At 39.0% G+C, this 27884-nt stretch overlaps 1 protein-coding gene and 1 long non-coding RNA gene across 2 annotated transcripts in view; one reads left to right on the plus strand and one right to left on the minus strand.

Annotated features, from left to right (window-relative positions):
- Nucleotides 1-27884, minus strand: part of LOC143266765 (uncharacterized) — a 401183-nt gene that overhangs the window by 320100 nt on the left and 53199 nt on the right. The window lies entirely within an intron of this gene.
- Nucleotides 1169-27763, plus strand: LOC121826342 (uncharacterized). The gene is made up of 4 exons (XR_013048977.1): nt 1169-1682; nt 16953-17044; nt 19767-19823; nt 27630-27763. It is a non-coding gene; the product is annotated as an uncharacterized LOC121826342 (long non-coding RNA).

Here is a 27884-nt window from a genome sequence, read left to right on the forward strand (position 1 = left end):
TTCCCTGCAGTTACAGATTGTAAGTTCAAATAGAGAGATAAAATAAACCTTTCTCTGCTAAGTTGTTTTTCTTGGGGTATTTTATCACAGCAACAGAATTTAAACTGGGACAATTGGCAAAAGGGGGTTGATCTCATCAAATCCTGTGCATTAGAATTGACAAGTCGCTTTTAACAGTGTGAAGTGGAGATGTAGATGAATTGTCATTACATGAACAGCAATGAGTAAAAGCAACTTGTGGAGGAAATAATTTATTCGGCTATACCACTCTATTACAGTTCATCATCAATGGAAGCCATGGCAAATATTCAAGGCAAAAGCCCAGAACTGCAGGAACTGTAGCAGTAGCTGAGGAAAAATGCTGCTTACTGGCTCGATACCCATCACATGCTCAACCTGCTTTCTTTCTTTCTTTTCTTTCTTTCTTTCTTTCTTTCTTTCTTTCTTTCTTTCTTTCTTTCTTTCTTTCTTTCTTTCTTTCTTTCTTTCTTTCTTTTTTTTTACAGTACCATTCAGTTCTACATATCAGCCATGGGTTCCCCTATTCTCCCCCCTCCCACCCCCTCCCCTTACCCCCAGCTTACCCCCCATTCCCACCTCCTCCAGGACAAATCCTCCCCCGAGGACTGCGATCAACCTGGTAGACTCAGTCCAGGCAGTCAACCTGCTTTCTTATACCATGCAGGACTACCTGCCCAAGAGTGGCACTGCCCACAGAGAGCTGGGCCCTATCACATCAATTATCAATCAAGAAAATGGAATACAGTCTTGCCTACAAGCAAATATTGTAGAGAATTTTTCAGTTGAGAATCCTTCTTCCCAGATAACACTAGCTTGTGTCAAGTTGATTAAATGTTATCCAGCATATCTTGTAAAATATAGAATCATATATTTGAGATCATTTGTTATAGAAGCTTGGAGTGCTGGTGCTATGACCTCTTACAGTTACTGTTGTTATTTGCTTGTTTATTGATTGAATAACTGCCTAGGTTGCTTACTTAATGCTATCCTCCTGAGCACACCAGCACTTGTGTTTTTGTCCTATGGTGTTTGTTAAGAAGCTACAAATCTTTGTGGGACAATAGAGACTTATTTCAATTAGATTGACACAGAACCGGTGCATGTTTTATTTTACTAGTTTGTATATACTTGCAGACATAGTCACAGTGAAGTGAGTCTGGGCGGTGCTACTTTGTATTTCCATTTCCTCCTTTGTGCTACACTCAGTAAGTGATCCCTGTGAGTGTGTACGTGATGACCTGTGCAGAGTGCACAGCCTTAGTCTGCGGATTATGCAGGTTCCTGCCAGAAACTGAGGAGCACTAGCTGGTGTTTTCCTGCGCAGACTGCTGCACCAGGTGATCTGCAGGTAATTCAGTCTGAGAAATCAGGTTCAGTTGCTGCTGGAGAGACAGTCGTCACTCTGAGTGCACTGCGACTCCCTTGAATCCTGGAGGCACGTGGGATGGTTCAGGGGTGTGTTCACGGCTGGGAGAAAACATACAGGTTCACAGGAGAGCATTTTCCCAGAGTTACAAATGCTGGGAAACAACCTGGACTTTTCCATCTGAATCAGCAACATCCCTCATGCAAACAGTCGTACCTACTGTGTGAAGTTCCAGAAGGGGCACTTATATAAAACAAGAAGCTGCATTCTGAGCCAGACAGCAAACTGACTGTGGGTGAGTACACTGTTGTTTCCTTTATGTCCAATATATGGCAGCAGTTATGTTGCCCATCCTTCTGTAAAAAATAACTAAGAGGCATGAGTGAGGGGTGGGTGCTAATGTTCATGAACTGATTTCACCGCGATGGGTCGGGGAAGCTGAGAGCTGCAGAGGACTTGCAAAATAATGAGATTCCACTTCTGGTTAATGGAGGAATATCTGATCTGCCTTGTCTCCCTGCCCCACAGTCCTCGTCTTTCCCTGTCTGATCCAGACCTCTGTGTGCACAGACAAGATCTCAGTCAGTTGAGTGGCTTATGTAGTGACAGGATCAGATATGACCTGCTTCCTCACAGAGCACTTTTCCTCCATAGGGAAGTCTTTATTTAATGCTCTAAGCCCTGAGGGCCTGCTGTGACAGTCTCGACTTTGGATGACATGAAAATGTCAAGGAGTATATAAGTCAGGATCTCATCTCCATGAAAGCCCCGTATTTCCCTTCTGTGAGGAACTATGTCAGTACATGGGGGGCAGGGTGTTTTTCCCACTTCCTCTTCATCTATAGCACACAAAAATATCCTAGAACACTCAGGTTTCCTGTTAACTTCCTCAGTCCTGGTAGAGGAACTGAAAAGAGCTTCTGCATTTTCCGTGGGCCTGTCTGGAAATCTTGTGTACCAAAGATGACCTACTCTGATCAGAGTAGATTGAAAGGAGCTGAGCCATGGCCCAGAGATGGATACTGTGTGGGTGATGTAGGGTTCTCAGGTTAGGCAGGGAGATGCTTATTTGGATTTCTGAAAGATGCACATAGTCTTCTTTTCATATATTAATTCTCAGATTTTACGCACAGGAATGACATTAAGATAATCCAACCAACCCTTTTAATGATGTGAGATCTGTCTGTATGGCCATGTCCTTGTCCAAGATCCCATGTCTAGTTAATATATGGATCTGGCCCAGAGGCTAGATATGACTCCAAGACAACCTTTTGAGGCACCAGATGAAGACACTGTCTCCACCAAGGAGACAGTCGCACAGAGAAAGATGTATCTAAGCCTATTATTGTTTTACATACATTTATATATGTATTTAGTGAGTGTACATTTGTTCTCATGCAGAGTGCTTATCTAGAGGTCAGAGGACAACTTGGGGGAGTCAGTTCTCTCCTTACACTGTGTGATTTCTGGGTATCTAATTCAGGTGATCAAGTTCAGCAGCCAGAACCTTGATCCACTGAGCCTTGTCAATGGCTTTGAATCAAAGCTTCTTAAACTCAGCCACTACCGAGTGAAAGAACATTTCCATTTGTCAATTTCTCAGGAGATCAGATGCTCCCCAAATTCAAACATGGAGGCCCAGCTGTGACTGGCAAACTTCTCACCAGTGTCATCTACATCTCAGTCCATGTAAGAACAGAGTTTCTCCCCTTACCCCTGGGTAAACACAGAACCATACTTCAGTACAAAGATGTATCACAATAAGGTCTTTGGTAGTGACTGCATCATTTATTTCAATTTTTAGGTACTGAAACAGTGTTAGAGTGGGTGAACTTGTACAACCACTACTTTTTCCAGGAGTCACAAGCACTCTGGATAACAGCTAGGTCAGAGGGTGGATGTATTTCAGTTTAGAGAGATTTACACAGTTTTCCATCCTGGATGTAGAACCGTCAAGAGTCTTTCCTTGCCTTTAAGGAAAAGTGGCTTCATTCTAGCTTTGAAGTATCAACTCAACAGACACTAAAGTGTAGATGTAACCAACTGACTTATTAAATAAGAAACACAGAACCAATTTAAAAGAGAAAGCCAAGAGGTCAGAGCTCAGAGCTAAAACCTTACCCTTCCTCCTGAGGTGCTCCTAGCTCTCTGAAAGAGACCTACTTCCTGTGTGTTTGTCTTGATAAAGTCTTTCTGTTCTGCCTTCTCATTGGTTGTAAACTCAAACACGTGACTGCCTTGTCACTGCCTGTAAGTACCCCCCTCCAGGTCTTAAAGGCATGTGTCTCCAATGCTGGCTGTATCCCTGAACACACAGACTTACCTAACTCTGTCTACCAAGTGCTGGGATTAAAGGCGTGTGCCACCACTGCCACGCTCTTGCTATGGCTCTAATAGCTCTGACCCCCAGGCAACTTTATTTATTAACATACAATTGAAATCACATTTCAGTACAAATAAAATACCACCATATTTCCCCTTTTCTATTTTAATAAAAAAGCAAAAGGTTATAACTAACAAAAGAAAAACTATATACAATAGTACAATAACTATATACAATATGTACAAGTAATAAATACCTAAACAATGTCTAGTCTATTTGTATTTGACAAATCAGAGAAAATAATTCCATTATATATCCTATTTTGGTAAGTCCAAAATGCATCTAATTCACTTTCTATCCTAATTAATCTTCAACAATAACTACCTATCCTTCAACTATAACTAACTAATCTTCAACTCCCTCAGAGATCCAAGAAGGAAATAATATTAGCTAACAAAAATAAAAACAGGAAGTGCATGCAAGTAACTTCCAAAAAAATTGTGAGTTGACAGAAACAGCCAGCTGCCTGGTCAGTCACCTGAGGTTTCTCTGCAGTGTTGGGGCATCATCTTCAGCCTATAGGCTTAGCGTATCTGACAGACTCATTTGTGAAGTAGGATGTACACAAGGTCAACAGTTCAACCTCACATTGGGTGAGAGCAGTCCATGTACCAGAAACACCTGAATTCCACTAGTGTCCTGTCATGATTCAGGATTTTAAATTCTGGAAATTATTGATGGTTTTTGAATTCAGCTGTCCATTCTTCTTGGCTGTGCATATATGGCTTCATCTCAGAATTCCGTTCTTCTCCACATCCCTCTATTAAATGCCAGTCTACTATTGAGAGGCATGAGCTTATTTATTCTTCAAGAATAACTGTTTCAGCTGCTGTTCCATTGCACATTAGAAGCCATCAGCCCACTGCCTGTTCAGCTGCCTTCGTAGAAAAGGGCACTGTACCTTTTGCGGATTTCGAAGGCCACTTCACGGATGGTGCCATATTGTCCTGGCCTCAGAAGATGCCTTTTGATAAAACCATAACCACACTTGTTTTGGCAAGAATCAGTAGTCCTTTGTTCTGTGTCCTGTCTGTCAATTTTGTCCTGTTGATTCGAGGATACTTTGTTGTCCAGTGGCTAACTTTTGCCACAATGAAAGTTAACTCCATATGCAGTTTCTTCAATGTCCATATTTAATCTGAAGTAGATTGGTACAGCCAGGAGCCATCATGTCTCAAAAAAGAAAAAATTTCTAAGTTATTAAAACATTTTAAATGCCATATTCTGTAGATGTCTGAAGGGTTTGAAGATGACCTATCTAAAAATATATCTGCTCAATTTTTACAACATATCTAATATGACTACAAGTTCCATTGTAATGTCTAACTACTAACTTTCATTTCTTTATATCCTAATAGTTGGTAATAATAACATTCAAGGATCAGAAAATTGCATTACATTGTTAAATGAATGGTATAAATACAATTAGACATATACATTTAGAATTTTCTAACAATATCAGTTTCAAATTTGTATACAATATAAAACAATCCAATCCAATGTAAAGTATTTAAAATTAGTAATTGTCTTTTTCTTTTCTTTTCTTTCTGTCTTTATTTTTTCTTTAAAAAAAAAAAAAACAAGAACCTTAAATCTAATCTCCTTTGCTTAGCCTTTTTCCTAACCCTTGACAACAACTTATAACCAACCCCCTAAACAATGAAAATTATCCCAGACCCAAAACCCATTAAAAAGACCAAAAAAACACCCGCCCCACACCACCTCTTTGGGAATGTGGGTGTCGTATTCTTAAAATTGCTTCCTGATGGGTATGGGCAAAGTTATCTTTATCCTGAAAGAAAAATTTTAGGTTAATTGTCAAATTCTAGGAAAGGTAACTATATCCTTCATTATCTAGTCTGTGTATAATGCCAAAGTTCAGGGTTTATTTTAAGTCCATATTCAAGTAGTCTTTGAGACTGGATCATCTCACCTAGTCATCTCAGAACTGCTCTGAGCACTTTGTAGTTCAAAGTTGATCTGTAGATGATGTTTGTCAGCTTAGTGATATTATTATTGTCCACGTGGAAGTGTTGTTGTTGTGGGGCCCCATCTTCTTCCTGGAGACTTCAGTTGATGTTAGGCCTGGCCATGATTTCCTGCAGAAAACTGATAAGAGACTCGAACACAAAGACATATATATGCAGCTAATTGAAGCCTTTTCTCTAGAATTAGTTAGTACTCTCTATGACCATTCATATCTCAACAAAGTATATATATATATATATATATATATATATATATATATATCTTGTAAGTTTTGATATAAAATATATACTTTAAGAAAAGTTTAAAGAATCAGAATAGAATCAAAGAGTTGAGTTTAGTAATTGAATAGTCCCTTAATTAATTTGGCTTTTGTCCTGTCCCATAGCAGAAGAGGGCTCTTTTATTCTGGCATGATACAGGGAGTCTGCATTTTCCTTTTAACAACATGCTTGAGTTTAAAGAAGGAGAGAGCCATTCTCCAACTCCAAAGTCAGCTTTAAATTTTAATTGAACTGGGACTATTAGAAGACCAATAGTGTTAAATCATTAGAGAAAAGCAGAAACAAACATTTAGGAAGACATAAAATTTTTTAGATAATATATACCCATACACCATTTCACTCTGTTTCCTGGGATAGATGATTTGTCCCTTTTCTTCAGTTGTCTCATTTGTCCAGTGTTCTTCAGATTCCTTAACCTTCATTCTCCTAAAAGACAAAAACAAAACCTTTCCCCAAGACTAATTTTGGGGATGTTCCTTTTTGGCAAGTTATTATCTGATTAAATGAAAAGGCATGTGTTACTGGTACAAGTTAGTTTAAATTGGATGTTCATGCTGATTGATGAACTATCACCTCCTCTAATTAAGAGGTCTCTCTTGTTCAAATTGAACCTTTATCAATTTTGATTGTACCCACAGCTTATCTTCTCCTGTACAAACAAAAGCAAAACCTCGTACCCAACATGATGCATTCCCTGGTTTCCATTCTGAAGTCAGCACATCCTTAAAGTATATAGGCTGATTTAATTCTGTAGTTTTTTCTATTATCCAATGTCTCTCTGTAGCTGTTCCTTTCTCATTGGCATTCAGAAAATTCAAAGTTCATAGAGCATTATGCAGTCTATTTCTGGGGGTTTTTGTTACCCCTTTCTGTTTATTTAGCATATCCTTTAGAGTTCTGTTTGATCTTTCTATAACTGCTTGACCTGTAGGATTATGTGGTATACCTGTAATATGCTTTATATTGTAATAAGTGAAAAACTGTTTCATTTTAACAGAGACATATGATGAAGCATTGTCAGTTTTGATTTGTGCAGGTATACCCATGATGCCCAAAACTTCTGGCAAATGAGTGATTACAGAATCAGCATTTTCAGAACTCAAAGCAGTTGCCCATTGAAATCCTGAATAAGTATTAATGGTGTGGTGTACATATATCAATTTTCCAAATTCTTCAAAGTGAAACACGTCCATCTGCCAGATTTCATTCCTCTGAGTAGCCTTTGGGTTACATCCTGCTGGTAATGGTGTTTGCTTGTAGAATGAACAAGTAGGACATTTCTTTACTATTTCTTTGGCTTGTTGCCAGGTTATGGATGAATCCTTTTTTAAACCTTTACTATTGACACGATGTTTTTTTTTTTATGAAATTCTGAGGCCTCCAGCACATTTCCTATCAATAATTTATCAATCTCATCATTGCCTTGTGCTAGAGGGCCTGGCAGATCAGTATGGGATCGAATGTGAGTTATATATAAAGGATGATTCCTTTTCCTGATTGTATCTTGTAATTGAATAAATAGTGAAGTTAATTCTGAAGCATCAGGGATAAATTCTGCAGTCTCAATATGTAATACTACTCTTTCAGCATACTGAGAGTCAGTTACTATGTTGAGAGGTTCTGAAAAATCCATTAATACCAACAGAATAGCATATAATTTTGATTTTTGAACTGAATTATAAGGACTTTGAACTACTTTACTTAAATTTTCAGATTTGTAACCTGCCTTTCCTTGTTTGTTGGCATCTGTATAAAATGTATAAACTCCAGATATGAGTTTTTCCCATACAATACGAGGCAAGATCCAATCAGCTCTCTTTATAAGATCAATTCTATCGCTTTTGGGATATTTGTTGTTAATTTCTCCAAAAAAAAAAAAAAATACTGCAAGTTCTTTGTCAAGGTTCACTTTCTGTCCATAATTTTTCAATGTCCTTAGTTAAAGGTATGACAATTTCAGCTGGGTCTATTGCTGTTAATTGACAAATTCTCAATTTTCCTTTCCAAATCAGGTCAGAGATTTTTTTCCACATAAGTTTTTAATTTTTTATTTGGTTTATTTGGTAAAAATATCCATTCCAATATGATATCTTCCATCTACATTAATTCTCCAGTAGGAGAATGCCTAGAAGGTAAAATAACCAAAATGCAATCCAGCTTTGGATCAATATGATTCACGTGCCCTTCATGTACTTTCTTTTCTACCAAGGCCAATTTTTTCTCAGCTTCAGGTGATAAGTCTCTTGGACTATTTAAGTCCTTGTCACCTTCTAAGGTTTTGAACAAATTATTCAATTCATCATTTTTTACCCCAACAATAGTTCGTAGATGAGAAATGTCTCCAAATAATCTTTGAAAGTCATTAAGAGTCTGTAGTCTATCACTCCTAATTTGAACCTTTTGGAGTCTAATTTTTTGTAGCTCTATTTTATATCCTAAATAATTAATAGAATCTCCTCTTTGTATCTTTTCAGGAGCAATTTGTAATCCCCAGCAAGGCAAAATTTTCTTTACTTCTTCAAACATTCTTTCTAAAGTATCTGCATTTGAGTAAACTAGTATAATATCATCCATATAATGATAAATTATAGATTTAGGAAATTTTTTACGTGTTATTTCCAATGGCTGTAGTACAAAATATTGGCACAGAGTTGAGCTATTCAACATTTCCTGTGGGAGGACCCTCCACTGAAATCTTTTAACCGGTTGAGAATTATTATAAGTAGGCACTGTGAAAGCAAATCTTTCTCTGTCTTTTTCTTGTAAGGGTATTGAAAAGAAACAGTCTTTTAAATCAATAACTATGAGAGGCCATCATTTTGGTAACAGAGTAGGCAAAGGAATTCCAGATTGTAGAGAGCCCATTGGCTAAATTACTTTGTTAATTGCTCTAAGGTCTGTCACCATTCTCCATTTACAGATTTCTTTTTAATAACAAATACAGGAGAATTCCAAGGGCTGGTTGATTCTTCAATATGCTGAGCATTTAACTGTTCTTCTACCAGCTCTTTTAAAGCCTGGAGTTTCTCTGTTGTTAAAAGCCATTGCTGGACCCATACAGGCTTGTCTGTTAACCATTTTAAAGGTAGAGCTGTTGGTGTCTTTGGAAGATCATCAGTTGCTGTGCCCTGTTCTTTTATAATATGGATGGCTGGTGATCACTCAGAGTAATGCCTTCTAATACTTCTCTCAGAAACATGTGCTAGTTTATTATTTGTTTCTGAGATTGGAGGAATGTTAATCTGAGTATTCCATTGTTGCAACAAGTCTTGACCCCACAGGTTCATAGCTATGTTAGCCACATATGGTTTTAATTTTCCTCTCTGTCCTTCTGGACCTATACATTCGAGCCATCTTGCACTCTGTTTCACTCGAGATAATGTCCCAAGTCCTAACAGTTGAAAGTTTACCTCCTGAAGAGGCCAAGTTGGATGTCAAAATTCTGGTGCAATTATGGTAACGTCTGCACGTGTGTCTACCAGACCAGACAAGAAAACACCATTTATTTTTATTGTTAATTTTAGTTTTTGTTCATTAATAGAAGTTTGCCAAAAATTTTTTCTTAAGTTTTTTCCTGAATTTTCTATTCTCTCTGTTTCATCATCCTGACCAGCATGATTTATTCCAATAGACATTTGGTTATTTAATTGCTCTGAGTAGGGGTTTCCTGAACAACTGCAGGAAAGGTTTGAACTGGATTTACTGTGGGGTCCTGCCTGAGGCTTCTTTTGTAGTTTCCCTAAGCCCGAGGCAAAGGATTACCTTGTCTGTCCGTTGTTGATCTACATTCGTTGATGCAGTGTTTTCCCTTACCACACCTTTTGCATACTCCAGAAGGAAGGGGCATTCTGTTGCCAGTGTTCCTTGAAGAAACATTGTTTCTAGGAATGACCTGTTTATAGTCCCTTTTCAAATGTCCTTGCTTTCCATATCCAAAACATCTATCATTTCTCAAACTTTTTGAAATTGCTTCTCCTACCCACATACCATCATGGTCATGAGCCTCAATGTTAACTGTGTCTCTAATCCAATCTTCCAAAGGTGCAGATCTTGCCTTTAATGGCCTGATTATTCTTTTGCATGCTGCATTTGCATTCTCAAAGGCCAAAGATTCAATTATTTTCTTACTAGCTTCTGATTCCGGGACCATTCTCTTTACTGCAGAAGCCAGTCTTTGTAAAAAAAAATCTGTGAAAGATTCTTTTGGGCCTTGCATAACTTTTGTAAATGACTCAGTTTTTTTCCTGGTTCCTCAACTCTGTCCTGTCGCTAGAGTTTTCCTGCTTTGCCCACAGTCAGGACAAATCTCTGTCACCCGCCAGTCCCACAGCCGCTCAGACCCAACCAAGTAAACACAGAGACTTATATTGCTTACAAACTGTATGGCCGTTACAGGCTTCTTGCTAACTGTTCTTTTATCTTAAATTAACCATTTCCATAAATCTATACCTTGCCACGTGGCTGGTGGCTTACCGGCATCTTCACATGCTGCTGGTCATGGCAGCGGTTGCAGTGTCTCTCCACCTCAGCCTTCCGCTTCCCAGAATTCTCCTCTCTCCTTGTCCCACCTACTTCCTGCCTGGCCACTGGCCAATCAGTGTTTTATTTATTGACCAATCAGAGCAATTTGACATACAGACCGTCCCACAGCCCTGTCCCATGCATTCAAGGCTGCCTTTCGACATAAAATTCGGGTTTGGACATTATATAAATATTGTGTTTGTACTGAAGCATATTGTTCTTCTCCAATAAGCTGATCCTGGCAGACTTGTATTCCTTTTATCCCTCAATTGTTTTTCTATATTTTTAGCCTCATCCTTGAACCAAGTTAGCCACTGAAGCCTTTGGGAGGGTTCAAGAACAGCTTGTGCCAGCTCCTGCCAGTCCTGTGGTACAATCCTATTATATGTTGACAAAGAGTTTAACACTTGCTTTATATATGGGGAATGCATGCCATGAGATACTATTGCCTCCTTAAACCTTCATAAATTCACCATTTTAATTGGAGCCCAAATATTTTGTGTAGTCATTTGATTAGGCAACTGCTGCATGGTTACAGGATAAATTAAGGGTGACTGTGTGAAAACAGGCTTTCTTTCTGTAACCTTATGATCCAAACTTGAAGTAACTTCACTGTTAATTTCTTCTGTCTGAATTTTTACAGGTTTTTCTGAAGCTGTCATCCTGGCACTTAAATTGACTATCTTTTTAAATAGTAAAATGAGGATAAGCATAGTAATAAACTGCATGATTCGATCAATATTAATCTTCTCATATAGTTGTTCCATTGTCAGACTGCCTAAAATTTCAAAAAAAGCCCAATTTTCTTCCAATGTACACATAAAACCCATTTTTTTTTAATGTGGAAAAAATTTTTCTTTTAAATAATTTCCTTTAAATTATCTGGTATGTTGTGACTTACCAAATCTTCATAGAACAGTAGAAATCTGAGGGAATTTCAAAACAGCCACCTAGTGTCCAAGGTGTGAATCCAGAGAGATAGAGATAGAGATAGAGATAGAGATAGAGATAGAGATAGAGATAGAGATAGAGAGAGAGAGAGAGAGAGAGAGAGAGAGAGAGAGAGAGAGAGAATGCAAGAAAGCATAGCCAGCAAAAGCTTAAATCCAGCCACATGTTCCCTCTTGAGCCAAGTCAAGGCCTGGCTCCGGCTTCCTTAAGCTCTGACCATGTGCGTTGGCTTTGCAGGCAGGGGCCCTGTTAGGCAGAGCAGGCTTGAGTTGTTTGTTGCACTGGCTTTAAGCAAGTAGCTCACAGTTAGTCCAGCCTAAGGCCATGTCAATCTGGTCCCAGGCTAGGGAGCCAGCCGCACTTGCGGGAAACCGGACCTGCCACCAAGCCAAGCTGTTTTAAATGGATTCTTATCACGTTGGGTGCCAGATGTAGATGTAACCAACTGTCTTATTAAATAAGAAACACAGAACCAATGTAAAAGAGAAAGCCAAGAGATCAGAGCTCAGAGCTAAAACCTTACCCTTCCTCCTGCGGTGGTCCTACCTCTCCGAAAGAGACCTACTTTCTGTGTGTTTGTCTTGATAAAGTCTTTCTGTTCTGCTTTCTCATTGGTTGCAAACTCAAACACATGACTGCCTTGTCACTGCATGTAAGTACCACCCTCCAGGTCTTAAAGGCATGTGTCTCCAATGCTGGCTGTATCCCTGAACACACAGAGACTTACCTAGCTCTGTCGACCAAGTGCTGGGATTAAAGGCGTGTGCCACCACCGCCACACTCTTGCTATGGCTCTAATAGCTCTGACCCCCGGGCAATTTTACTTTTTAACATACAATTAAAATCACATTTCAGCACAAATAAAATACCACCATACTAAAGTTCCCAGGTTACCAGCACATCCTCAGCAACCCAGGTAGGTCAGAAGAGAAGCAGTTGGGTGATTTTCATTATATGCTTGTTACACACTGCCATGCCATCTGTCCAAGCCATGACCCAGATGAGAGAGTGGGGATGCAGAGACTGGATATTTCACACATTAACTTTTGACTGTGGGGAAGGGGTCCCTTGGTGCCCCTTCTTTTTCTGTTATTATACAGAAAATAATATGAGTGCTCATGTGTCAGATTTGGAGTGATATTAAACATAAAAATAAAATGTCATAAAACAATGCTACCTGATTATTCAATCATTGTTTTAAAAGGATATGTATGTAAATGTTTCCGGATAACAATGAGTAAGTATTGTTCTAGAGGCATGTTTCAAGTTTTAGTTATGTTTTAAATACACATCTAAAAAGATGAATGATCATATCCACCCAGCACATTTGAACATTTTAAAATGTATTTCTGGATCTCCTCTAATAGTTATAAGGTAGGAAATAAATTTAGATCAATTCTTATAATATACAAATTATGCAGTTATTCAGTAAAGGCAAAAAATAGTAATTTTAAATTCTAGGAGCGAGATTTTGAATTACATATGTTCCCTGGAATAATGTAACACAGTACCATTCAGTCTGTGATTTGAACAAAATTTTATTCTGTGTTCCAACCAATCTTAGTGAGTACTAAGACGTTTTTTCAAGAAGGCTAGAGTGATAACCCCAAAGATTATTTTAAAGGGTAGTTTAAAAGTTGTTTTGGGTGAGTAAAGAGGTTTTATGACTTAATAGACTTTAAACCTAGAAGGTTAAGAATTAATGCTAGAAATGCTTATGAAAATCATACTCATGCTAATTTATGCAAAAATCTCAAAAAAATTTTAGGGTTAAAGAGAAAATAGTAACAGCAAAAAAAAAAATTTTTAAATTAAGTATAGGGATCTGTCAATTAGAATGCCAAAAATCAAATGCAGGATAATAACACTTTTAATATTTGGAATGTATGAGAGTGTCTATTCTGTTAATATTCTAAAAGTCTTAGTTTTGTCCAATTCCAATCTTACTTATGTCCAGACTAGCTCCAATATCTGAAGTTAAATTTAAGGCACACAGAGAGGAAAATAGTGCTGAACTATTAAGGGTTTGAAGTTGTTCTAAAGATGAATGGCAGTAACCACAGAATCAAAGTAACCAGCACTGGGATCATCATCACCCACTGCAAGGTGGCCTTCTATAGTGAATGGAACTCATTCACAAAGAGATGCTAACTTGTGAGCAGGTAGGGACCAAAGTTAAATGCCAGCTGTGAGACTCACAGTTCTACTCTCTGTTCATCACACCATTCTTGTCAAAATGTAGACATGCTCAATCCTCTCCTGACACTTTGTGCTGTGTATACTCCAGCAATAAGCATTAAGAATACAATAGACTGTTCAAGCCTTGTGGGGCTGTTCCCAAATCAAGAAGTTCCTGTGACTGTCCCAGAATAACTCTCTGCAGCTCCCATGTGATTGGTCACAACACTCGGTGGTCTATATGCTGCTTTCCCAGTACTATGGTGAGTCTTCTCTTAGCATCAACCATAGAGCAGTGCTACCATCTGCTCAGCATGCCATATCTGGTCTATCCATGCAGGAAGAGGTTGGTGGTTCCTGGAGGGAACCTGAGACCCCTAAAAATAGCAGCCTCTCTCTGTCTTCTGGGCTCCAAAGAGTTTTTATTCTCCTAAAATTCTTGAAGTTGGGTTCACTGGATATATGTGAGTGGTAAGAGTTGGTGCTTCAGAAGTGGGGAGACTCTCTATGTTGAAGGGAAGAAAAGTTCAAGGGCCCAGAAAATAAACTCTAGTGCTGTGGGATGTCCTGTATGCTGTATGTATTATTGGTTGATAAATAAATCGCTGATTGAACAGTAACCAGGCAGGAAGTGTAGGCGGGACAAAGAGGGAGGAGCATTCTGGGAAGTGGAAGGCTGAGGCAGGAGATGCTGCCAGCCGTCAATGACAAGCAACATGTAAGATACTGGTAAGCTACGAGCCACGTGGCAAAGCATAGATTTATAGAAATGGGTTTATTTAAGATAGAAGAACTAGATAGCAAGAAACCTGCCATGACTATACAGTTTATAAGTAATATAAACATCTGAGCAATTATTTTATAAGTGGGCTGAGGGACTGTGGGGGCTTGGCAGAACCCAGAGAGAAACTCTCCAGCTACACTCTAGGAAACAATGGTGGGGAAGGGGATGCATGTTCCATTCAGCCTCAGATTCCTTATTTATGAAATGAGGATAACCACCAATCCTTATAGGAGCAGAAAATGGCTACAAACAATACTTCGTTATTCTACGCTGAAAACTTTGATGAATGTTTGAGAGGAAGTTGCATATTTACAACTATAGAATGTGTGACCCATGCTGCCCAGAGTCTGTCACTCAGGGACTCACTAATAATTAGCAACCACATAGGACAAGTGGTGGATTCCACACAACAGACACCTGCCCTCCTTTCTCTAATCCATCTATCTGCATACTGTCAGGACCAAGTAGTACTTCTACCTACTCAGGTTGCCTGAGTCTGTCCCTCTTATGATTAGTTAACAATTGGGAAATTAGTTATCTCTGGCTTCCTCAGCATAGGACCATCCTTGTTTTCAACCCCAAACTGAAGCCACCAAAAGACCTGGTTCAGAGAAGCAGCCCTGTAGTACTGAGAAAGAAAAACTATAGTCTGAGGGGGTGGCTGACCTTTCACTAGGCCTTGGCTCATACTCTTCGTAGTCAGAACATTCATTTGCTCTCTCTCTCTCTCTCTCTCTCTCTCTCTCTCTCTCTCTCTCTCTCTCTCTCTTCAGTTCCTTTTGTAGACAAGGGAGATGAATAGCTGCTTTAGTGCTGAACAAAGGTGGGTACCAGTGTAATGGTATCTACCTTATTCCTCCCTTCAGTATAACCAACAAAGTACTGCCTCCACAGTTAAGTGGATGTTTATTAAAGTTCACTGAACTGCTCTCCTATAGAAATCAGGAAATTATGTTTTGTTTGGTACACACAAATTTACTACTAAATGTTCCATCAAACAGCATACCTACTGTTTTGTTTACTATTATGTGACTAGAAGATTTCAATAGGAATCACTTCAACTTTAGAGAGTATTCCATCCCAGTGTTAGGTTGACCTCAGAAGCACCACTCTGGAATCAGTTGAGTATTTCTATGTAAGACAGAGAAAGAAGAAGTCAGAAATCTACTACATCTTGGATTTCAGAGTTGAGTGTTTGAAGCACATCTTACTAAAATTAGATCCAGTTGGTGAGTCACCAAAACCTCAAGTTGTAATGAGGAACCACATAGGACTAATGTAGGCTCCAGAGAGAACAGCCTCTTCTTGCCACACTCACCTGAGTCCACATGAAAATCCACCATGAGGAACCCCTCCCCTCCCCTGCCTTCACAGCCTAGTTTCTGTTTCACAACCATGTGTCCTGGGTTGTTTTCCTCTAACACAACCATTCCACACAGAGGGAGCCAAGTCATCTTTTCTCTCCACAGAGCAGATTATTGAATCTAACCTGTAGTAGTATTTTTTCATCGGGACCACCATTCTGTAAATAATGACATGGAAGTTTATTATTAATTATGAAGGCTTTGTCTTAGCTTAGGCCCAGATTGCTCTGATAACTTAAATTCCAAACCCGACTAGCTCTTGTATCTTAAATTAACCTGTTTATGTTAATCTGAATTCTGCCATGTGGCTTTTTCCTTTTCTCAGTGTGGCACATCCAAATTGCTCTGAGTCTGCTGATGAAATTCTCACACCTAGATTTCTCCTCCTCCTCTCTCTCCCTCTAGAAATCCCACCTAACCTCTTCCTGCCTTGCTATTGACCATTCAGCTCTTTATTAAATCAATCAGAAGGTGCCTTGGCAAAGACACATCTTCACAGGATACAAATATTCTAAAATACTCATCAGCATAGACACTGGACAGAGTTGACACTCTAAATCTCCATGATACTAGACCCTGCCTCCTGGACCCAGACACCTCACAGTATTCTGTTGCTGACCCTCCTGTCTGGCCTCACAGGTGTGCATGTCCAGAAAGTAGAATACTCTCTCCCTGCTTCCAGCCAGCCTTGCTCATGGAATTCATGGGCTTCAGGTAAACATAGGAGCTTAGGCAGGAAGGAAGATTAGTGTCTTGTCTGAGAGCCTAGAGCCAGAGTTCTCTGTGAGTCCTTCACCTGCAGGAAGGCACCTGAAGCAGCTGCCAGATGCTTCAAACAACAAAAATTTCTTACGTTTTTATAGCATCCAATGTTTTAAAGGAAATATCTTCAGATAATTATATTTAAATTTCTGAAACAATTACATCACCTAGAGGGCCAAGATTTTGCTTTTAACATTATTCCAATTACACTTACACAGCACCCAATGCCAGCAGCACAAGATGAGACACCCCCCTACACACACACACACACACACACACACACACACACACACACACAAGGCTCTTAGCACTTCCTGCTTTTAATTGTTTAATTGTTGAATTTTCTCCACAGTTGAGTGATAGATAATCTTACTGATCTGATCCACAAGGAAAAACTGAGGCAGAGATAATAATTTCTTCTCAACACTCACATTAGTACAAAAGGTAAGATTTAAATCTAAGCCAGCCACCTTGAAATTTGTGCATTCTTTCCTATTTTTTGCCTCTTTCCTTCCTTCCTTTCTTCCTTCCTTCCTTCCTTCCTTCCTTCCTTCCTTCCTTCCTTCCTCCCTCCCTCCCTCCCTCCCTTCCTTCCTTCCTTTCTTCCATCATTCCATCTCACCTCCTCACTGGAGCTGGGGATTGAACTCACGGCCTCATAGGTAATAAATATATACTCATTGTTAAGTTATACCACCAGTGCAACTACAAGACCCAATTTCTTCTTTTTTATTGTTCGTTTTAACCACATTTGGCCACCTGGCTTCCAACTATAAATTAATCTCAGAAAGATGCAGAAAATATATGGAGGGCAGACCTCTCGTGCTTCTCAGTCTATGAGAAACAAACAAAAAACTTCTTCAAAGATGAAAATCAAATGCTGCCCACCATTTGCTACCCACCAGGTCAATGATCCCTGGAACACACCTCAGAGAACTGGCTTCACTAATCTCCAAGTTGAATTTTCAGCCCCACCAAGAAGAAAACCAACATCAATCTCACATATCCACAGATAAAATTCAGAATTCTTGTCCATGGTGTATCTGACACTCTCATTCTGCCAAGTATTTTCCTGAGATTTTTTAAAATCTGAAAATGGCAATGAATCCTACAAATAACAAGTTTCTACTACTAAGACAGAGCCTACTTCTACATATCTTGATTGTGCATACATGTCTGTTTTTGTTTATGTATGAATACGGTGTATACACAGAGATACATTTTAAATGTCTTTCTCTGTTGTTATGTAAAATAATCCTTTAAACTACATAACACTCACATAGGACAGCAACTTCATTTTCTTTATAACCCAGTGTCATCTCCCTGCTTCATTACTTGCAAACTCATACAGGAAGCAAACTTCTCTTTTGCTAAAATAAAATTTGTGTCAAACCCTGTCTGGTGTGGATATCACTCTATATAAATAAAACACTGCTGGCCAGTGACCAGTCAGGAAGTATAGGCAGGACAAAGAGAGAGGAGAATTGGGGAAACAGGAAGAAGGAGAGAGACACACTGCATCCACCGCCAGGAGAAGCAGCATGTAAAGACGCCGGTAAGCCACCAGCCACATGGCAAGTTATAGATTTATAGAAATGGGTTAATTTAAGATAAAAGAACAGTTAGCAAGAAGCCTGCCACAGCCATTTAGTTTATAAGTATTATAAGTGTCTGAGTGATTATTTTATATGTGGATTGTGGGACTGTGGGGCTTGGTGGAACCTGGAGAGAAGCCCTCCAGCAACAAATGGTGCCCAACGGCTCGAGTTTCCACCTTAAACCTGACAATATTTAATAACCAATTCTAAACAGAGCCAAAACCAGGTTCCTGCTTCATGTCTCATACGAGCAGAAAACACAGGTTTGAACACTGGCAGGTTCCTGGCATTTGCGTTTGACCAGCAGTATGGCGGTAATGAGGCGTCTGCCAGCGGCACATTAAGCTCTGTAGTAGATTTAGTCTTTACTATTATTTAAAAAAACAAAAAAAGGTTTCTGGGCTACATGCTGCTTTGATAAAAGCTTAGACCCACTATTTCTGAGACTTGATGACTCACAGAACAGGTGGAAAATGCCATGTTGGTAAGCTGAAATGGGCGGAGCCAACAGCCACAGCTCCGTTTCAGTCTTACAATACCACAGTTTAAAGCAATAGATTCACAATACGTAGGCTTTAAAGAGACAAAAAAAAAAGATAAATTAATATAAAAAAGCCACATAAAGATGAATATTACACAGACAATCTGGATTGTGTTGTATTTGGGATTTTTAACTACAAAAAAACATTTGATCAAAAAAGATGTCTGTCCACCTATGCCTTGAATTTCCCCCTTGTGTCCAGAGGATGAAAGAAGGAAATAAGGACTAAGAGTAGCAAGGCTATAGCTGCTATCTGGGGTCCTCAATGGCCATGTGCTGTTGGCTTGGTCCTCAGAGTGGAATGATGTTAGATCTTGAAGGGGGAAAGGTACTGGTCTTAGTTGCCCAGAGGCACACACACTCTCAAAGGGGATTGTGAGTCCCTGTTCTCTCCTTTTCTCTTGCTTATGACCCAGCCATGCTTTGCCTTACCACTGTCTTTATCTGATGAGCATCTTCCTGCAGACCCCCAAAGCTACAGGACTGCCAAGGGATTGAAGCCTCTAAAGTGGAGAACTGTAATAAAACTCCTCTCTTTGCTAGTTGATTCATCTCGGGGATTTGCTTCTGTACTGGGGAGTTGCTCAACTCAAAGATTATAATCCAAGTCTAGTGTACCCCAAAACTTATGTGTTAAGATTTGGTCCTGAGGTAATGGCAATATTTTAGGAGGTGATTCAAAGTTTAGGGGATAGGGCTTTAGTAGAAAAGTAGTAGATGGTAAGAACTGTAATTTCCTGTTCATGGATTTCCATTTGATGAATATCCAAACTTCTCCTGACTTTAAAACATAAACCATCTAATTGATGACCAGGATATGACAACTCCCACCTATAATGAATGGCATGTGCCCTCTTCAGTAGGTGCCTTCGTTCACACACATGATGAAGTGTTTGCATCTTAAATGCTCTCATATTGTGAAGGTATAACATGGTTTTTCCCTGAGGAGTAGCTGAGCATTAAAAATGTTGCACAACTTAGCCATGGAGCCCTGAGAATCTGACTTGAGATTTGATCATTTTTTCAGACTTGTATCCTCGCTGCTGGGATCCATACCTGTTTTTAAGGACTCATTATAAATGAGGTAATGTTTTCACATTTTTCCACATTACCAGAAAGCCAGTAGTCTACTAGATAGTGACATAATCTGGGACATTACACACCTGAAGTTAAGTGACTGGGCCACAATTGGTCTTCTTGTCCCTTCAGCTACTAAATCATTTTCATTCAGTAGTAAGTTTTTTCAGTTTCCATGAGTTTGTAAGCTTTCAGTAGTTTCTGTTGTTGTGGATATCCAGCATTAGCCCATGGTGGTCTTATAAGATGCAGCATTTTATTTCAGTTTTCTTGTATCTGTTAAAACTTGTTTTGTGCCTGAGTATGTGGTCAGTTTTGGAGAAAGTTTCATCCAGTTTTGAGAATTAGGTATACTCTTTTGTGTTTGGGTGATTGTTTCTATAAATATCTGTTAGGATCATTGGTTAATAATGTCAATTAGCTACAGCATTTATCTGTTTAGTGTTTATCTGGATGACCTGTCTGTAAGCCAGAGTTGGATACTGAAGTCTCCTACTATCAATGTGTTAGCGTCAACATGGAATAAACTTGGGTTCCCTTGTGTTTGGGGCATAGATTGTAAGAATTGCAATTCCCTATCCACAGATTTTTTCCTTTGATAAATATGTAATATTCTTCCCTATGTTTTCTGATTAGTTTTGTTTGAAGTTTTTTCTTTCAGCTTTTAAAATGCTTACACCAAGTTCCTTCTTAGATCTATTTACTTGGGATATGTTTTCCAATTCTTTTACCTTTAAAAATGTTTATCTTTGGTGGTAAAGTTTGTTTCTTAGATGCAGTAGAAGGATAATTTCTATTTTTGCATGTATTCTGTTAATCTGTGTCTTTTTATTGGGAAATAGAGACTATTGATGTTGAGGTTTATCAATGACCAATGATTATTGATTCTTATTATTTTGTTGCTGTTGTTTCTCCCTATCTATCTATCTATCTATCTATCTATCTATCTATCTATCTATCTATCTATCATCTATCTATCTACCTATCTATCTATATCTCTCTTTGTGTCTCTTTCTCTGTATCTCTGTCTCTGTCTCTCTGTGCGTGTGTGCGTGCGTGCGTATCTGTGTCTGTGTATCTGTGAGTTTCCCTTCTTTTGACTTTTATACTCTGGGATTTTTATTCCTTGTGTTTTATTGATTATAGCTAATCACTTTAGTTTGGGTTTTTCTTCTAGAGTCTTCTGTAGGGCTGGATTAGTAGATCATTATTGCTTAAACTTGTTTTTATCACAGACTGTCTTATTATCGCTATAGATAGTGATTGAACATTTTGCAGTCTGTAGCACAACTGTCTAGGCCCTCTTGACTTTTAGAGTCTACAGTCAGAAATAGGGTGTATTTCTAATATGTCTGCTTTTATCTGTTACTTGATCATTTTCCCTTGTTGCTTTTAACATTCTATCTCACTTTTGTACATTTAGTGCTTTGATTATTATATACCAAGGAGACTTTATATTTTGGTCCTGTCTAGTTGGTATTCTGTATGTTTCCTGTGCCTTGATAGGCAATCATCTACTTTAGGTTAGGAAAATTTTTGTCTATGATTTTGTGTGTAATATTTTCTATGCCTTTAACCTGGGTTTCTTCTTCTTCCTCTATTTTTATTATTCTCAGATTTTGTCTTTTCATGGTGTCACAAATTTACCAGATGTTTTCTTCAGTAGCATTTTAGATTTAAACTTTTTTAAAGCTCCACCCATTCCTTTTATTGTCTTCAATGCATGAGATTCTCTCTCCCATCTCTTGTACTCTGTTGGTGAAGCTTGACACTGTGGTTTCTGTTCTAGTTTCTAAATTTTTATTTCCAGATTTCTTTCAGTTTGGATTTTTGTTACTGATTTTATTTCCACTTTCAGGTCTTGAATGGCTTTATTCACTTACCACTACTGTTTGCTTTTTCTTAAATTTCTGTAAGAGATTTATTTGTTTCCTCATTAAAGACCTCTATCATATTCATACAGGTTGCTTTAAGTCTTTTCTTGTAGTCAACTATGTTGGAATATTCATGGTAGGGTTGCTGTGCTCTAGTGGAAATAGATTGTCCTGGATGTTACTGATTGTGTTTTCACCTGGCATCTAGGCATCTGGGATTGGGAAGATTATAATTCTAGGTGTTGATATCATGTCCTATTTTGGGGGTGGGACTTTTGTTTTTTGGATTGGTTTTGTTCACTCTGTGGTTCCTAGGAGAATATGTTGGCTATGTGTTGACTATAGAAAAATCTTCTGGGATCTTATAGGTGTAGGCACTGGGGATTCAAAGTGAAATGTGTTTCTGGATATTGGGAACTGAGATATAAGAATGGGGAAGATGCTGAGGGTGGTGGAGAGACTTCAAAGAGGGAAGAGTTCATGTTGTTCCTCAAGAATCTGCTTAGCTAGTCACTTGGGTATCGATTCCAAAGAGCTGGGACTACGGTTACCATCCCTGCTTTCTGGTAGTTAATTTTGTCAGTCCATTTGCATAGATCACAGTGTTCAGATATTTTGGAAACCATCATTCTGGATATTTTTACAAAGATCAGTTTTCTTATTTGTTTTGGTGTATGATATGATGTGTGTGTGTGTGTGTGTGTGTGTGTGTGTGTGTGTGTGTGTGTGACATGTGAGCACACATGCACACCTGAATGTGTGATTGCTTAAATTGGACTGCATCTTCATCCAGCCCAAACTAGCTGGATTTACCAGCCACCAAAATCTTGTGAGTCATTTTATTTAAAGAAATCTCACCTTTCTTCTGTATAAATGTTAGAGGGAAAAAATGATTTCCAAATGGGGCATACGCAAACAAGGTAATTCCTTTTGAAAAAAAAAAAAAAAAGGAGGGGGAGGCATGCATCAAATCCCAAACTGGGCTGCATCTCACAGAGGTGAATGTGGATCATGTCTTTTAGCTTTGAAGTAGGTGGTGACTGCATCTCATCCCATTGGTGGGAACTCAGCTTAATCTAAGGCAGCTCACTAATTGCACAAAGGGAAAGGAGGGGATTCAGGAAATATGAGTTCTTGCCAGGCTAAGTACCTTTTATTAAGAAAATTGCATTAAATATGTAAAAATAGAAGTGAAAAGAACAACAGATGTGGCTGATATCAAAATTATAAGAAAGCTTTTATATCTACAGCACATCCACAGAACAACTCACCCACATTTGCTTGCACAGTTCCTCAGATGAGGGCACAATTACTTGCTAAAGGTGCTCACCCCATCTTTGGACAGTGCTGCCTTTCTCCTAGATCTAACTAACACTAAGCTGCAATGTACACAACATTAATACTTTTTCAGGTTATTCCTTCAGATGAATTTTGGTATCTCATGGCTCTTGGTCTCATGTTCATCTTCTCCAGTTTAATACCCTCAGTCTTCAGGAGTTGCTTCTAATGAAAAACTACATCTTTTTGTTGTCATTTTTTTGTTTTGGGTTTTTTTATTCTTCTGTCACACAAAACATTTTAAACCATGAAGTCTTTATAAATGTGATCTGACTGTGTCAGGGTAAAATAGAGCTACCATTTGCTTTATTCAAAATATTATCATTTTAGTCACTGTGTTGACTCTGATATATGCCAATAGCTGGACATGTTGCATAGCAGCTGAAGCATTGGATGAGGAAATAATGCTAAAGACAAATTAGGTTACAGCAGAGACTGATCACAGTACATTTGTTATAGTGGGTAGCTATTCCAGCTTTGATCTGGAAGTTCCAACCCCCATTGAGGCTTCGGCAACTGTCATGCCTACAAGGCGGGGCCAAGGGAGTTGCCAAGAGAACTGAGATCTGGATGGGCCAAGGCTCTCTCTGTTCCTGAACCCTAGAAGGTGGAGCTTGACTGAGCAGAGCTCCAGAGAACACCGCTGGACTGTGATACACCTTCCCCAGAGCCTGCAACCTACCTATCCCCTCATGTGTAAGTTATCCACTAAATAAATCTTCCTTTTAACTACGTGGAGTGGCCTTAATAATTTCACCAATAATAATTTATCCACCACTTTATTCTAGAAACAATAATCCTCAGGACTATAGAAGCAGAAATGCCCCCAGGAACTGGTGCTATTAAGCTAAGCCTAGCCCTGAGCTGGAATCATCTAGAACCCTTCTTTTCTGCTTTCCAAGTACACACACATGTGTTTGTGTGAAAGAATATGAAGAGTGACAGAGGGAAAGCTCATGAAAGTCTTGAAGAATTTCAGCCTCACTGGTTGGGGTGATTAATTGTCAAGTGAGTAAAACATGTTCCATATGGACAACTTTGCATGGGGTCATAGAGGTTTTTTTTTTTTTAAAATATTACATTCTAAACTTTTCAAAACATTAGTGAAGATATTTATCATCAGAATCTGTGTGAATCCGTAGCCTTGAGAGCTGGGCTGGGGATAAGTAGGAATCGGGAGGGATTGATCAGAGTGACCAGGAGTAATGGTGATGATGACTTAAGACAGAGGCAGAGTTCTGTGTCTGGCATGTCTCAGTAAAATCCTTCAGAGTGTTTCTTAGTTGTCAATTTATAAAGCTGGCTAACATTCACTTGATGCAATGATAAGAATGCATTACTTAGTGATATGTATGTAAATTGGCTATAATTTAACAGACCAAAGTGAGACTGCTTCAGTATGACTTTAAATTTATGGTGTAACGTGGTTTCTTAGTCTTTTTTTCATTGGTTCATGTTATATTTACTGCTTTCCACTTATACAACATCTACTGATAATAATTTACACAAAGCATGTCACATGGATGAGTCCATAAGTATTTGGAAGATAACAGCACTTTTCTACAATGTTAACAAAAAATAATGAGTATTTGCCAAAAGCTAAGATAGGTCACTATCCTATGCAGCTTCTTTTATGAATTCTGTATTGACATTTTCACTGGGTAAACTTCTACCTTCCAGAGGATCCCTGGATCTCTGGACATCTCTGCCACTTAATTCATATCTTGATGACATTCCAACTTCCTATAATAGTTCATGCGCTGGCTAGAATCTCACCCCACAGTTATTATTATTGATTTGAAGTGTTCATTTAACAGTAGCCCAATAGATCACACCAATTATTTGATTAGTAATCTATTGCTGCTGAACAAATAGTTGTCAATACTGTAACTACGCTCAAAAATATGCAATGACTTCTCTCTCACAAACAATAAGGTAAGTGGATTAATGTTTGGTTGACATAGGATGAGATATGAAAGCCATAGTGCCATGCTCTTCACTAACAACCATATAACTGTCTGGCCATATAAATATGTAGCATGAATCTTAAAAGTTCTTATTAATAAAATCAAACCCGAGGCAAGTTATTGGGGTCCATGCTGGTAGATCAGAGAGACAGAACAAGCCATAGCTATCTCACCTTGCCAATTCCTCAGCTGGTCCTGTTTCCTCAGACTGGAGGCCTCTGAGTCCTCATCCGGAATGGGTCTCAGCTGAATTACTGCTCAAAAGCTTGAATGCTTAACCAGCCAAATGCTTAACCAGCCAAAATCTTCTAGTTTCTGGTCCTCACGCCTTATATATCTTTTTGCTTTCTACCACCACTCCCTGGGATTAAAGGCTGGCTTTCTGGGATTAAAGGCGTGTGTCACCATGCTTGGCTATTTCCAATGTGGCCTTGAACTCACAGAGATCCAGAGGGATTTCTATGTCTGGAATGCTAGGATTAAAGGTGTGAGTGCCACCATTTTCTAGCCTTTGTATCTAGTGGCTGTCTGTTCTCTGACCCCAGATAAATTTATTAGAGTACACAATTTATTAGAGTACAATTTATTAGAGTACACAATATTTTGGGGAACACAATACCACCACATTACCACCACATACAAAGAGCACACAGGCCGAAGTCACCATGCAAATACATTTCACCTCCCTAATAATTTCATATCTGACACCATGGTATTGGAAAGATTCATGGTTTAGTCCTAATGTGATTCAAAAAGGTTTTCAAAATTTGGTCATTTCTACAAGTCTGTTGACTTTCACATTCTTCTAACACACCATCATATTCAAGAACAAATATCTCACAGTATCCATTCCAGTCTTCTCAAGGCATCTGTGCACCCTTATTGATCTGTTTAACCTTCCACCAAATGAGAGTAAAGTGATTTGTTAAAAGTCCTCACTGCCTTTCCTACTTCCATTGACACTCTGTTGACAGTACTTAGAGATTGCTGTTGAAAGCAAACATCAATAGGCTCAGGTGATGGTAAAAGTAAGAATAGTTAACTAAACTGAAAGTAAGTAGAATTTTTTTATTATTCAAGACAGGTTCTCCATATGTACTTCTGGATGGCCTGGAACTCAGAGAGACCCACTTGCCTGTCTCTGAAATGCTGGGGTTAAAGACATGTACCACCATACTTGGATTGAGTTCCTTTTATTTTTATTTTTATTTTTATTTTTATTTTATTTTTATTATTCAGTCCTGACCCACCTGCCTAGAGTAGCATTGCCCACACTCCCCATAACTAGCAATGGAGAAAATGCTGCAGAGACGTGCCCATGGTCCAACATGAAGCAGGAAATCGCTCAACTGAGGTTTCTCTTCTCAGGTGTCAATTTCACAGCCAATATTAACCATCACATGCACTGAAAACCACAGCAAACACTTCTTATACCAGGATTAGAGAGGAGAAGATTGGGTCTTGAAGTTTGCCTCTTTTATTCTGTTCCTAAACACCTATCAGTGGTCAGTGAGGGCACTTATCCTTTTTCCCTCCCTGTTTCCTAACTGCACACAGTGGGAATTGAATTATCTTCTTTTTATCTGGAATCAACTCTGAACATCATTGTGTCCATCTGTTCTCCCTGACTGAGGAAACAGTCCACACTGTTCCCTTCTCAGTGTGATATACACTTTCATCCTCCACAAAGTATACATTTAGTGAAGGGCTCCCACTTGCCCTCTTGATGACATTATGGTGTTATGATACAATGCTGTAAAAAAGGTAACTTCAGAGAGCAAGGATTTATTTGGCTCCCATCTCCAACTTACTGTTCATCATTGCAGTGAATTCAAGGTGGTAAGAATTTGAAACAGAGAGTGACATTATAGCCCAAGACAAGTGTGGGTTGCAATGATTTAGTGTGTGTATGTTAGTATTTAGCTTGCCCTCTCATTTTGTAGTCAAAGATCCCCTGCTCAAGAAATTGTTTTGCCCAAAATTAAGACATGTTTTCCCAACTCATTTAACTAAAGACAAGCCCTTACTGACAGTCTAAGAAGAATTCTAATTCTAAACAATCTTTCACAGATACCTTGGAATCCTGCTTCATCTGTGTCAAGTTGACAATTACTACTAACCATTAACAGATTCTACTTGGTTTGTGTAAGTGAACAGACTTTTTAGCTTCACTTGGACTACATCTACCAGGCTAGCAGTGGACTCCCAAGGGGTCATTCCGATAGGACAGCTGATTTACTCCAGCACTGAGCTGTTTTTATACACATCTAATGGGCTTAACTGAGAACACTTAGATGAGGCTGGGACAGGATAGGCTGCAAAGTAATAATCTCTGGGGTCTTAAACTTAGGTGTGTTATAAAACATGGTTGTGTCCTGGATTCCAATTGATGAGTTACTGAGATAAGATGTCTTGAGACCAAGTGGATCTAATATAGGTTCCAGAGAAGAGAAAGGATTATTTTTTTCCTGTGCATATCTGAGTCCCTCTAAAATGCATGGTAAATTACCTCTCCCTTGCAGCTGCCTGCAACGCTGTGTCTCTATTTCAAAATAATCAGTATGTTTCCTGTTTCATCATATCACTGACATGTTCTTTAGGCAGGATAAGCCACAGCGATGTTTTTCTTTGCAGATCAGATCCAGGGATCTCACCAGCACAGACACTGCACCGAGCAAGCTGCTTCACTCTCACCATGCTCAACCTGGATGCTTGGCCCCACATTCCGCAGAGTATCCTACTCCTGACCCTACTGTTGGGACTCACAGGTGAGTGTCCTAGGAGTTGGAGCATCTCCCTGCCACTGGCCACAGCTGCTAATGAAAGTCAAGGACTCCAGGTAACCACCAAACTGCCACAGGAGAGAAGTTCACAATATAGTTTGGTTTC

This window comes from Peromyscus maniculatus, chromosome 2 (assembly GCF_049852395.1).
Source record: "Peromyscus maniculatus bairdii isolate BWxNUB_F1_BW_parent chromosome 2, HU_Pman_BW_mat_3.1, whole genome shotgun sequence".
NCBI classification, from domain to species: Eukaryota; Metazoa; Chordata; class Mammalia; order Rodentia; family Cricetidae; genus Peromyscus; species Peromyscus maniculatus.